This window comes from Canis lupus, unplaced genomic scaffold (genome assembly GCF_011100685.1).
Source record: "Canis lupus familiaris isolate Mischka breed German Shepherd unplaced genomic scaffold, alternate assembly UU_Cfam_GSD_1.0 chrUn_S1709H1903, whole genome shotgun sequence".
NCBI classification, from domain to species: domain Eukaryota; kingdom Metazoa; phylum Chordata; class Mammalia; order Carnivora; family Canidae; genus Canis; species Canis lupus.
The window spans coordinates 60938-73982 of NW_023330557.1; the positions used below are offsets into that span (position 1 = coordinate 60938).

The 13045-nt window shown below is 37.6% G+C and overlaps 2 long non-coding RNA genes across 4 annotated transcripts in view; one reads left to right on the forward strand and one right to left on the reverse strand.

Annotated features, from left to right (window-relative positions):
- LOC119878543 overlaps positions 1 to 10286 on the forward strand; it is a 69880-nt gene extending 59594 nt beyond the window's left edge. For both annotated transcript variants that reach the window (XR_005386989.1, XR_005386990.1), the window contains exon 4: positions 10197 to 10286. This is a non-coding gene — a long non-coding RNA (uncharacterized LOC119878543). The remainder of the gene's footprint in view (positions 1 to 10196) is intronic.
- Positions 1 to 12690, reverse strand: part of LOC119878542 — a 73258-nt gene extending 60568 nt beyond the window's left edge. For both annotated transcript variants that reach the window (XR_005386988.1, XR_005386987.1), the window contains exons 1-2: positions 12628 to 12690; positions 8489 to 8566 (exon numbers count right to left, since the gene is read on the reverse strand). This is a non-coding gene — a long non-coding RNA (uncharacterized LOC119878542). The remainder of the gene's footprint in view (positions 1 to 8488; positions 8567 to 12627) is intronic.
- Between the last annotated feature and the right edge of the window lie 355 nt (positions 12691 to 13045).

The following is a 13045-nucleotide window of genomic DNA, read 5'->3' on the forward strand; positions in this document are numbered from 1 at the left end:
GGCCTAGTTTCACCCCAGACACATGAAATATTGAAGCTGGAGCAACAGGAATTTCTAGATGGCTCCTATAGATGCTCTAACCATCTGTAGCTGAAGGCATCCCTCTTCTCCCCAGCTGCACCACCTATTTGGTATAGACTTCTGTCCCCACCTGTGTGAACTCAGTGCAGAGGTGGAGCCTGAGCCTGAAGACAGCTATACAGAGGCATGTTTCCCAGGGAATTCAATGCAGTTCCTGCTGACCCCTGAGTGGAGGACCTGCCACCAGCATGAGTAAGCTGAGAAACCAGAGGAGAAAAATTAAATTCTTAAAACTTTAAAAGACAGGCTTCTGTGTAATATAATCTAGCCATATTAGGGTCCGAACAAGAAATCGGTGCATCTGATTGATTTATCTTACCCTTGAAACCTGCCCAGATGTGGCATCCAGGTGATTTAGTGCCTTGTGTTTGGTTAGTACAGCAGGCATAGGAATCTAGCCATGAAAACATGGAGGATTGGAAAATCAAGCTGCCCAGGGGAAATGGTGTTATAGTATGTATGTGAATGCAATTCAGGTAATTTTCCTTAAGATAATAATGGGGAGGTTCCTATTTCTACTAATATGTTCAAGTCTTTTCTACTAGAATGTAGATTTGATTAGGAACGAAGCTATGTCCTCCTTGTCCTGTAACTCCTACCCACAGGAGAGTGGTTTTCTAGACCAGCAGGATCAGTATCACCTGGGAAATTGTTAGAAACTTGTTAGGATCCAAAGTACAAATTTTCATGCCCTTCTCCTTATCTATCATATCACAAACTCTGGAAGTGGGGATACAACAATTTGTGTTATAATAAGCCTGCCAGGGGATTCTGATGCAAGATATTCCTGGCACATAGTAGACATATATCAAGATGTGCTAAAGGATGAAGCAGTAATAACATAAGAGAGTAAACATTTCTGTTTTGTAAAAACATATGCAAAGCACTGATGAAAGGTGTTTCTCTTACAGCATGAATTTTTATAATGTAAATAAAGAATAACTGGACTGGTTTATTAAGAAACACAGTTTGCACTACATGCAGAAATGCTGGTATAAATTTCACAGCAATCAGGAGTTACCTCTAACCCTGTGTTATCAGTGAAGATCTGTTTCTCAGGGCAAGGATGTAGTTGCTTTATACCTGGCCATTGAGCTTTTGTTTTATCCTTTCATATATTAGTGGTTGTTGCCAGCTATAATTTATTCTGATTTCGCATATGGGTATATTAACTTCAAAAAATAGTTTGCATTTCTTAAGCAAAGGCAAAGTTCATGAACATTTGTGTGACTGATGGGTCCAGCTGGTGATAGAAGAACAGACTGTCCCTCCTCTTGGTGATCACTAGCAAACTTGTTCATTCTTTAGATGCTGCTCGGTAATCAACTGTGTATTTTTGTCAGTCTGCAAGGAAACTATCAACTAACTCAGAAAGATAAGTATCTTTCTTATCACTGTAATTGCAATTAGAAAATGAGTTTGCCATATTTGACACTCTAGACCTCTACCATCACTTCTCCCCTTCCCATTTAAATAATGGATTCAACAACATAATTGGATAGTATAACTTTTTAGGAGCTAAATTCTTAAGTTATAAGAACAAAGTAGCATGTAATATTCTAAATAGGATGTACAGTCTACAAATATCAGTGACAGAAATCTTGAAATAAATCATAGCTGACGGCAAAACCATACATCTCCTGTAACTTTTCCTAATAGAGTCAAGAATCTGATTTGTTGAAACTATTAGGTATTCCTTAATTATTCGGCTCAGTGAACAGAGCTGAGCAAAATATACCAAACATAATCTGTTAGCTAAGTCAGGATTTAGACACTTGAAAATAGATTATGTTTGTATTCCAAATCAGATCATGTATTTATTCAGAGCATATGATGTACAGCTTACCATGTTAATGTGCTGGTGGGAAATATAATGAGTATCAGAAACCTTTTCTGACCCGAAGAATTGGCACAAAACATAGACTCAAATACACTGAGAGTTCTAACATCCTATGCATTGCTAATATAGGACATTTCTAATTTTTAAGTCTATATAGGCAATTCAATTTAGTTATTTAACACTCAACATGTATGGCTTGAACTCATGACCCCAAGATCGAGAGTCACAGGCTCCATGGCCTGAGCCAGTCAGGTGCCCCAAGGCAATTATATTTTTCTTTCAGGAAGGAAGGTTTATTTATGTATAAGTTCAATATGTCCATAACAGTTGCCATGCCAGTAAATACCATATATTAAATTGAGCTATATGAAATTGTCTTTGGGTAGGTCAAAATCATAGAATATTAGCAATTTGGGATCCCTGGGTGGCGCAGCGGTTTAGCGCCTGCCTTTGGCCCAGGGCGCGATCCTGGAGACCCGGGATCGAATCCCACATCAGGCTCCCGGTGCGTGGAGCCTGCTTCTCCCTCTGCCTGTGTCTCTGCCTCTCTCTCTCTCTCTCTGTGTGACTACCATAAAAAAAAAAGAATATTAGCAATTTCATATGGCTCAATATAACATTGTTTTAAAAGATGGCTTTACATTTTTTGAAATATTGTGCTTTATGTTTGACTAATGTTGCCATGAATTCTCTCTGTGGATGACTTTCAGAAGTCTGCATAATTTCTGTTTACTTGCATTCCTCATCCTATAATGTACTTTGAAACCATATGAGTGAACATTTGAGGAAGATTTTTAGTGTCTTGTTCTATCACAAATTAATACTATTGAGTGGCTTTGAAGGGTTATTTAAGCTTCAAAAATATATAGTCCTGGGACGTCTGGGTGGCTCAGCAGTTGAGCATCTGCCTTCAGCTCAGGGAGTGATCCTGGGGTCCCAGGGTCAAGTCCCACATTGGGCTCCCCACAGGGAGCCTGCGTCTCACTCTGCCTGTGTCTCTGCCTCTCTCTGTGTCTCTCTTGAATAAATAAATAGATATTATATATATATATATATATATATATATATATATATATATATATATATAGTCCAGTAAGAGAGTATTTATCAAATAAGAGGAGCCCAGCACAGAGGAGACATTTCATATTGCTTAACATTCAAATTTTACCTATATGTTATTAAATTGATGTGAACAATTTAAGAAATGGTCTTATACTCATTTTTACAGTAAAGTAATTTTTCAATTATGTTAAATTTGACTTTGAATTTCACATATTGCCATTTTATTTTAGCACCTCTTTAATCACTGTTTTGTGAATTGAATAAATTAAAATATGTAATTGAGTTTTTAGAAATATTAGCAACTTATTTTAATATTCAACTTGATGACATCATCAGTGGAAGATGAGATTTGAGGCTTTTGCTTTTGAGAATCTAAATGGTCATTTGGATTCTTTATTTTGTAAAAGAAAAAAAAATAAAAGTGAATAGTGCAGAGATTGAGATTACACCACAAACCTCCCCACATCTACTCCAAAGAAAGTTCCATTAATTCAGATTTTAGAAAAAGATAATAAATTTCTTTATAGTTACATTTTATTTTTTTATTTTTTTAATAATAAATTTATTTTTTATTGGTGTTCAATTTGCCAACATACAGAATAACATTTTAAAATCCAGCATAAAGTTTAATGACCATTTTAACTACATTTTGAATGCTTTATTTAGTTTATTCAATTTCACATAATGCTTCTCTGCATTGAAAACCTCTTTTCTTTACAATCTCTGCTAACTTCTATTTCTCTAAAATAAATTCCAAATTATTTAGCTTCATATTCAAGATCCTTCAACATCCAGACCCCATCTATCTTGCAACATTGCTATATAGAACCTTCATTTCATTCAAATTTGTTTTTTGATATTAAATCAGCAAATAACCACAATGAGGTACCACTTCACACGCATTAGTGTGACTACTGTTGGTAAAACAGAAAGTAACCAGTGTTGATGAGGAAGTGAGAAAATTGGAAATAGTGAGCATGTGAAGTGGCGCAGCTGCTGTAGAAAACAGTATGGCAGTTCTTCAAAAATTAAAAGTGGAATTACTGTATGAGCCAGCAGTTTCACTTCTGGATGATATATATCCAAAAGAATTGAAAGCAGAGTCTCAAAGAGACATTTGTATGCCTGTGTTCATAGCATCTTTATTTACAACAGCCAAAAGGTGGAAGCAACTCCCATCTATTTACAGGTGAATGAATAAACAAAACATGGTTTTTACAAATAATCAAATGTTACTAATCCTTTAAAAGGGGGATGATGACACCCTCTATAATGGATGAACCTTGAAGATATTATGTTATCACAAAAACACAAGCACTGCATCACTCCCCTCCCAGGAGACACCTAGCATAGTCAAATTCATAGAGGCAGAAAATAGCATAGTGGTTCCAGGAGCTGAGGGAAGGTGGGGATGGGGAGTTGTTTGATGGGTACCGAGTTTTAGCTTCACAAGATGAAAAATTTTGAAGTTCTGTGTCACGATGTCAATGTACTTAAAACCACTTACCCATACACTTTAAATAGTTGAGATGGTTAACTTTATCTCATGCATTTTTTACCACCATTTTAAAAAATTAAGTGAATAGATAATTTTTTAATGTTCCAATAATAATAATAATAATAATAATAATAATAATATTCCTATATCTAAAGCAAGTCCTTAGAAAGTGGTTTCCGGGATCCCTGGGTGGCGCAGCGGTTTGGCGCCTGCCTTTGGCCCGGGGCGTGATCCTGAAGACCCAGGATCGAATCCCACATAGGGCTCCCGGGGCATGGAGCCTGCTTCTCCCTCTGCCTGTGTCTCTGCCTCTCTCTCTCTCTCTCTCTGTGACTATCATAAATAAATAAGAAAAATGTTTGAAAGTGGTTTCCAGTCACTGTGTTGTACACCTAAAATTAATGTGTCAACTATACTTCAGTAAAATAAAATATAAAAATTAAAAATTAGGGGATCCCTGGGTGGCTCAGCGGTTTAGCACCTGCCTTAGCCCAGGGCCTGATCCTGCAGTCCCAGGATCGAGTCCCACATCAGGCTCCCTGCATGGAGCCTGCTTCTCCCTCTGCCTGTGTCTCTGTCTCTGTCTCTGTCTCTCTCTCTCTGTCCCTGATGAATAAATAAATAAAATCTTAAAAAAAATTAGGGACACCTACGTGGTTCAGCAGTTGGGCATCTACCTTTGGCTCAAGGTGTGACCCTGGGATCCTGGGATCGAGTCCCACATCGGGCTCCCTGCATGGAGCCTGCTTCTCCCTCTGCCTGTGTCTCTGCCTTTCTCTCTGTGTCTCTTATGAATAAATAACTAAAATATTAAAAAATAAATATGAAAATTAAAAATTAAATACCAAAGGGATGGCTACTAAAATTAGTATGGCAGTTATATAATGTATTGAAAAGTCAGAGATTTCTTGTCTCTTGCTGTTTTAAGGATCTTCTCTTTATCTTTGGAATTTGCAAGCTTAACTATTAAATGTCGAGGTGTTGAATGGTTTTTATTGAATTTGGGGGGGGGATCTGTCTATCTCTTTGATCTGAATTCCTGTTTCCCTTCCCAGATTAGGAAAGTTTTCAGCTATGATTTGTTCAAATACATATCCTGGACCTCTGTCCCTTTCGGCGCCCTCAGGAACCCCAATTAAACGTAGGTTTTTCTTCCTCAGGCTGTCATTTATTTCCCTTAATCTATCCTCATGGTCTTTTATTTCTCTTTTTTCCTCAGTTTCCCTCTTTGCCATCAAATTGTCTTCTATGTCACTCACTCGTTCTTCCCCCTCATTCACCCTCGTCGTTAGGACTTCTAGTTTGGATTGCATCTCATTCAATTGATTTTTAATTTCTGCCTGATTAGATCTAAAGTCTGCAGTCTTGAAGTCTCTTGAGTACTTTATGCTTTTTTCTAGAGCCACCAGTATCTTTATAATAGTGCTTCTGAATTGGCTTTCTGACATTGAATTATAATCCAAATCATGTAACTCTGTGGGAGAGAGAGAGGACTGTTTCTGATTCTTTCTTTTGAGGTGAGGTTTTCCTTCTAGTCATTTTTCTGAGTGCAGAGTGGCCAAAAACAAGTTGTATTGGGAAAAGGAGAAAAAGAGAGGAGAGAAAGAAGGAAAGAAAAGAGAAAAAGAAAAAAGGAAAAAAAAAGAAAAGAAAAGAGAAGAAAAAGAGAAAGAAAAAGAAATAAAGGGAAAAAAGGGTGGGGGGCAGCAAACAAATCAAAAAGAAAAAAAACACGGGGGAGTATCTTCTGATTCTGTATACTTTAAGTCCCTTGACTTCCCCTGGAACGTGGCCATCTAGCTGGTCTTCTGGGGGAGCGGCCTGTTGTGCTGATTTTCAGGTATTAGCACTTGGGGGAGCTGCTGTGTCACCTGCCTGGTGCAGGGCTCAGTGGGGATGTTTACCCCGTGAGGCCCCAGGAGGGACAAGTGCAGTGGGCAGAGGCCAGCTCTGGAGCCCTGGAGTCAGCTCCCGCAGTAACTAGGGAGCTCTGCGTCTGCAGGGCCTGGATGCTCCGGGCGGGGCTGCTGATCTGCTTATCTCGGGGCAGGAGCGTCCTTGCTGTCCTGGGCTCTCCTGGCCTCTGCCTGTCCTGGGGGGAGGCCAGATCCTGGGCTGTGTACCCGGCGCCCTGTGCTCCTGGGCCTGCGCTGTTGGAATTGCGATCCTGGCCCCGCAGCCCCCTCTCCGCAGAGCCGCCTGAGCCACCTCCGCGCTGCTCCCAGGTCCAGCCGTGCGCGTGCTGCAGCCCTTGGGGAGCTCGGCGCACTCTCCCCGGGGCGCAGGTGTCTGTTAGTGTCCCAGGGAGCCTGAGGGCATCCCCGCCCTCCTGGGGTCCTGCTCCAACTCCCTGCGAGCCCTTTCCGCCCGGGAAGGTTGGTGCAGCTTCTGCTTCTCCGGGACGGGGCTCTCCTGTCCTGGGGACACTCGCCCGGGCCTCAGCCCGGCTCCTCGTGGGGCCCCGCCCCCCTGGAGGCCTTTGTTTCTTTATTTCGTTTTTCCCGTCTTCCTACCTTGATAGAAGCGTGAACTCTTCTCACTGTAGCATTCCAGCTGTTCTCTCTTTAAAGCTCAGGCCGCATTCGTAGATTATCAGGATGATTTGAAGCTTATCTAGGTAATTTGGTGGGGACAGGTGACGTGGGGACCCTACTCTTCTGCCATCTTGCCCCTCCTCAATCCTCATAAAGTTTCTATGATTAAGCATGGTAATGTACATAATTTAACAGTAAGTATGCAGTGCTAGCTGTTATTACCATTATTATTATTATAATTATTACTGAAGGATTCTTAATTCCTAAAACATTTAATTACAATAAATTCATGACCTTATATTGAAACTTAAACTGAGGTGTGTATGACACACAATAGATATATATAATGTTTCACTTTTGGGCAAATTTTTAAAACATCTGTACTAACATTCTAATGCTCTAATGAATGCTGTATTTACAACCGCAAGACAAGAAAATAGATGCCAATCTGTTCAACAGACTTCATCATTCTTCAACAGATATTTTATTGTATAAATTTTGGGTTTTTGTTGAGTGTGGTTTGGGGCAAATCATAAGATGGGTAAAGGAAATAAAGAACTAAAATTCATTTTTAAATGCTCATTTGCTTAAAGTAATTACCGCACTAATATGCTTTAAGTCTTAGATTAAAAATACATGCTTTAACTCTTAAAAGTATAAATGTACTTATTTATGTCTCTGGGCAATTTATACCTCCTGCATTCTCATTACAGAGGTGACAATGTTCTGATCTCTTATGTGTATTTCCAGACATATTTTAGGCATATATAAACAAATGCATTTTCCTTCCTTTTCACACAAATGCAAGCATACAAAACACTCTTACCTTCTCATCTTTTTTTTTTCACCAAAAGCTGTATAGTGTGTTGGTGTCTATATCAGCACTTAGTAAGCTTGTAAACTCTATGACTTATACAGCTTCACTGGATGGATATATCTAACCAATGTCATCAGACCACAGCTCATGGACAGTTTCGTTAACAGCTGTAACTTCTTGTTATAAACGTACTGAATACATAGTATTGTCCAATTTAAATCAGTTAGTATGTATGTAGTATACTGGATGATAATTCCAAGGAAAGGAATTGGTAGGTCAAGGATAATGCATGGTAATTAATTTTTAAAAGAAATTTTTCATTTATTTTTGAATATTAATACAGGCATGTAGCACATAACTCAAAAGGAAAAAAATGAATGGTAAAAATAAGACTCTCTCATACCATTTTCCTATATTCATCCAGTTTGTTGGACTGGAGATAATCAGGCTTACCCGCTTTATGTCTAAATATCCTTCCAGAGACAGGTAATGTGTACATGTGTACGGAGAAGAATCCCTATTTTTCAGGCAAGTGTTGTTTTCTGTAGCATAAAAGCTTATGACATCAGAAGACTCTTGCCTAGATGTTTGTTTAAACAGAGATACTGGGCTCGAGGGTAACCATTCACCCAGGATTGCACATCATGTGGCCTTACCATTCAGTCTCAGCCATCGTAGTCCTTATCAGGAAAAGTGATGCTTCCTGGGAATCTCACTATAGGGCACCGTTTTCCCTGAATGAAGAAGGGATAGTGATGAATTCTGTACCTCCTCACCAAGGATTTTCAAACCTCCTGCCATCCGCCTCTATGCTTGGCATGCAACGTGCATTCTGGGATTCCTCTTCACCATAATTAGAGACATTACTTTCACTACTCCTCTAAATCTTTTATTTCATGTGTCTTGGCCACCCTCTTTCTTAGTTCTGTGTCTAGTGTGTTACATCTCCTAGTAGCTTCCTAAAGAAACGTTAAGGGGGTGGCTATTTTTTTAAGTCATGTACGTTAGCACATCTCTTTAGCTAATTCTCTCAGCTGATTTTTCTGGATATAGACTTCCGAAGCAGTTTTTCAGCTTTCTGATTGCCAATGTTGCTAATGAAAAATTCAGACATTCTGATTCTTCATTCTTTGTTTATGAAATTTTTGTCACTCTCCCCCCCCCATGGCAACTTCTGGGATCTTCTTTTTTTGCCTCTACTGTCCTAAAATATCAGAATGCATTACTGGTCTGGCTCACCCATCCTACTGGGTACTTGGAAGGTCCTGTTAATCTGGAATTCGATTCTCTTTAATACTAGTAAATGGTCTTAAATTATATTGCATCATATAATATTCCATTTGTTAAATTATGTTATACATGTTTATTGTGTATAATACATACAGTGATGATGTATGTAGTTTATACTAAATGTGATGTGACATTTATAAGTCAGCATGTAAGTTATTATTATTTTTTTTCAAAATGAACAAGAGTACTATTAAAGAGTGTTTGCAGTCAGTTCAGGAAATCACATATATGCTACTTGCAGAAGAGTTACACCCACAGTAATGATGTCCTCTAAACAATATATATTTTTATATTTTCAAAATATTTTGGCAACAAATGACTAAATTTGACACACCATATTTTATCATTCATCTCTCACACACATACATACAGATACATATCTATAATATTCTACTACTCTATCGCAGAGACTATTCTAGAAATATAATTATTGGTAGGTAACAATATTTTTAAATGAATTAATTCAAGTTCCAAATGTCAAAGTTCACTAACACCTTATTCTTAAAACAGAAATTTATATTGTTTTCTTAAATATTTTACAATCATTTCTGATGTTAAATAAGATAGCTTTTGCTTTTCTATGCTCAAAAATATATAGGGTTATATATAACCTGGATTTAATATACTAATGCAGATTTATAAAATCATAGCATATAATAGCTATGGCCTATAATAAATGTGTAAATATTCATTTTGGATTTTCAGCCCATTATTTCCCCAGATCATCTACCTTCTTACCATAACAAAATTGTTCAGTGTACAAATATTAAGACTGAATTTATGTGATATTATCAATAAGAACGTTCCATCAAGTGCCATACCCCACTGAGGAGTAGAAGTAGACCTCCACTAATAATCTCCCTTTATTGGACAAAATGTCATCATTATATTACATCTCATTATATTTGAAACATATATTTAATTTTCATTTTTAAAAAGCTTAAACACAATTGTACTACATTTCTTTCTTTCTTTTATTACTGTTGCTTTTCATTATTGAAATAATTTGAGAACTAGCATTGGCATTATGCTAAATTATCATTCAAGATTTGTGTTGTTTTGCTTTGTTTTCAGCATGCAGTGACCTGGAGTTCAGGGAATTGGCAAACAGATTGCGGGACTGGTTCAAGGACCTTCATGAAAATGGAAGCCAAAACAAGATGATAAAAGCATTACTGAGGCCTGAGAGAAGCAGTAAGATTTCTAAATATGACATGTGCCATTGTCTTTGACATGGAACTTTATTTCCAATGAATCACTTAGATCAAAACACATATTCCAAAATTTATTCTTTGCTAGGTGCTGAACAAAAATCAGAACATTGCTATTACTTCCAAGCACACTCATAGTATTTTGCAAGGAAATAAAACATTTGTGACAACTCTGATTGGTTAAAAAAAAAGACATATCCCCTCAGAGACGACATTAACTTCCAGTTGAAGTGAAAGAATAAGAATATTTTTCAGTTTTGATAGCAGTGGTAAAGAATAAAACAACACTAGAGATAAAGGTAAGATTGTTCGAGTGCTTGAGATTTTTACAGACACAATTAGTCCCCCCTCCACACACACAGGCCACCCTTTACGTGATGACTCTGCAGGCATTTCTACTTTTCTACCAAAAAGCCAGTAGACAAGAGTTCTTTCAACAACAGAGTGCAAATCAAATTCATTTTTAAAAGAAGAAAATAAGCTATATGAAGATTATATGAATCTTTTATCATCTGTATAATTTCCTCAGTGTTTTCTAATTCCTTAGAAGTAGGAAATGGTGATTGAAGTAAAGCACTTGTTATGAAAATTGTATGAACTTTAATTCTATATTTTTCATTTATAGAAATGTTATTACACATTTAATACATGTAAAAGAAAGATATTGAAATATGAGCTTAATCTGAGGAGGCTTCAAAGATTGAATATTTGCTCTGAAATATAAGAAGAGGTGGTGGGGCAATAATTAGAAGCAGCATCTTTTAGTTGACCAAGTCCCAAGTGTGCCCCCTTCTTTGCTCATTGTGACATGACCCATTCACTCTACTTTGCAATCCTCAAATAGCACTTTCTTTTTTTATTATATTTTATTTACTTATTCCTGAGAGACACACAGAGAGAGGCAGAGACACAGGCAGAGGGAGAAGCAGGCTCCATGCAGGGAGCCCGATGCGGGACTCGATTCCAGGACCCCAGGGGTCACGCCCTGAGCCACAGACAGACGCCCAACCACTGTGCTACCCAGGGGTCCCCTCAATAGCACTTTCTAACAAAATCACCTCATAGATGGTCATGGTTATCCATTCGCTATGGTCTCCAAATACCTCACTTTTTTTTGTCTTCTCATCCAGGGATTTTCTAAAATCCCAACCTTTTGTATTTATGAATCTGATATATGTTCTTAACTAATTTAATAGTTCTTTTTAACTAAACTAATTCAGCTACCACTGATAGACATGATAATTATCTTTGAACATGTGATGACGATGTATATATGTTTCTTCTCATGAACTTCAGAAAGAGATTATAGTATTCCCCTACCCTGTAGGAGTGTTTCTCAGGTGTGTCTCAGGTGTGTCTTTGGAATCATTGATTACATTTATACCAGATGCTAATTTTTTGGATACCTTGAGTATAGGTAAAATGACTAACCTTACTTAATAGAAACAACAGAGTATGTTTGTCTCTGCATTCATAAAGCAAACACATCTGGGGTCGCGTAAAAGTTTGTTCCAGACCCTTACATATCGATCTTTAAAAATTAATGTCTACACCTACCCTACCAATTCTCAGACTTGAATATTTGTATTTCTTGATCTCAAATTTCTCCTTTAAACTTAAGACTAGTGATCTCTCCCATATTTGGAGGTGGATAGAAGGAGAGCTCCTGGAACACTCAGCACAGTGCCTGGTTAATTGTACACAGTCATAAATACCATTTTCCTTTCCGGCTTCTTGTTTCAAGAAATGAGGCACTCTTGATATAGTGGGTTATTTACAAGAAACTTGTAGGTAGCTGAATATCTTTGGAAAGTAAATGAAAAACTGGACATAGGATTATTTTTACTACTTGAAATGGTCAGAGGCCAACTAGGAGTAAGAGATGAAATCCATTCAGAGATAAGACAAATCACTAGAAGAAAAATGGAGGATTGCCTCAATTCCTCAGAATTGGACATCATCTGAGTGTATTCTTTCCTGACTCAAATCATACTTAATTTGTGAACCAACCCACGATATTATATTCTATTTCCTTCATATTTTTATTTTTCCTTCACAGCATTTCTCAGTATCTACTGCAGTAGTAATCTACATGTTTATTTGGATTCTCTCTCTCCCTCTCTCTCTCTCTCCCCTCCCCCTCTCTCTTTCACACACACACACACTAGATGACAGAAATCTTTACTGACCATCGTACTATAGGAGTAGAGTGGTTTGGTACATAGCACTGCTAAATAAAAACAAATACTAGTATTAATGGAAGAAACAAAGAAACCATCAAAATGCTGCATTACCTGGATGTACCACAATTTAATCAGCTTTCCTCTTAAGAATGTTTATTGTTTCCATTATTTTCTCCATGACGACCAATTCTGCAGCTGATTGTTATGCTTTTATTTCTAAGAAAGATTCCAAGAAGTGCAAGTGATGGGTCAACATGTGCATGCAGTTCAAATGCTAAATGATAATAGATGTTGCAGGTTGCTTTGCAAAACAAAAAATCTTAAGGTATTTCTAAGATTAGGGTAACTCACAACATGGGAGTTACCTTTTGTCTTCATCCCTGGCAGCAAAAATATTAACCATTCTTTTTAACGTTTCCATTCTGGTGAGCATGCTGTTATAGTTCATTATTAATCCCATTTGCATTCCCTTGATTAGTAGTGAATTTGAACATAAAATATTAGTGGAGGAGAACTTTCATACAGCAAA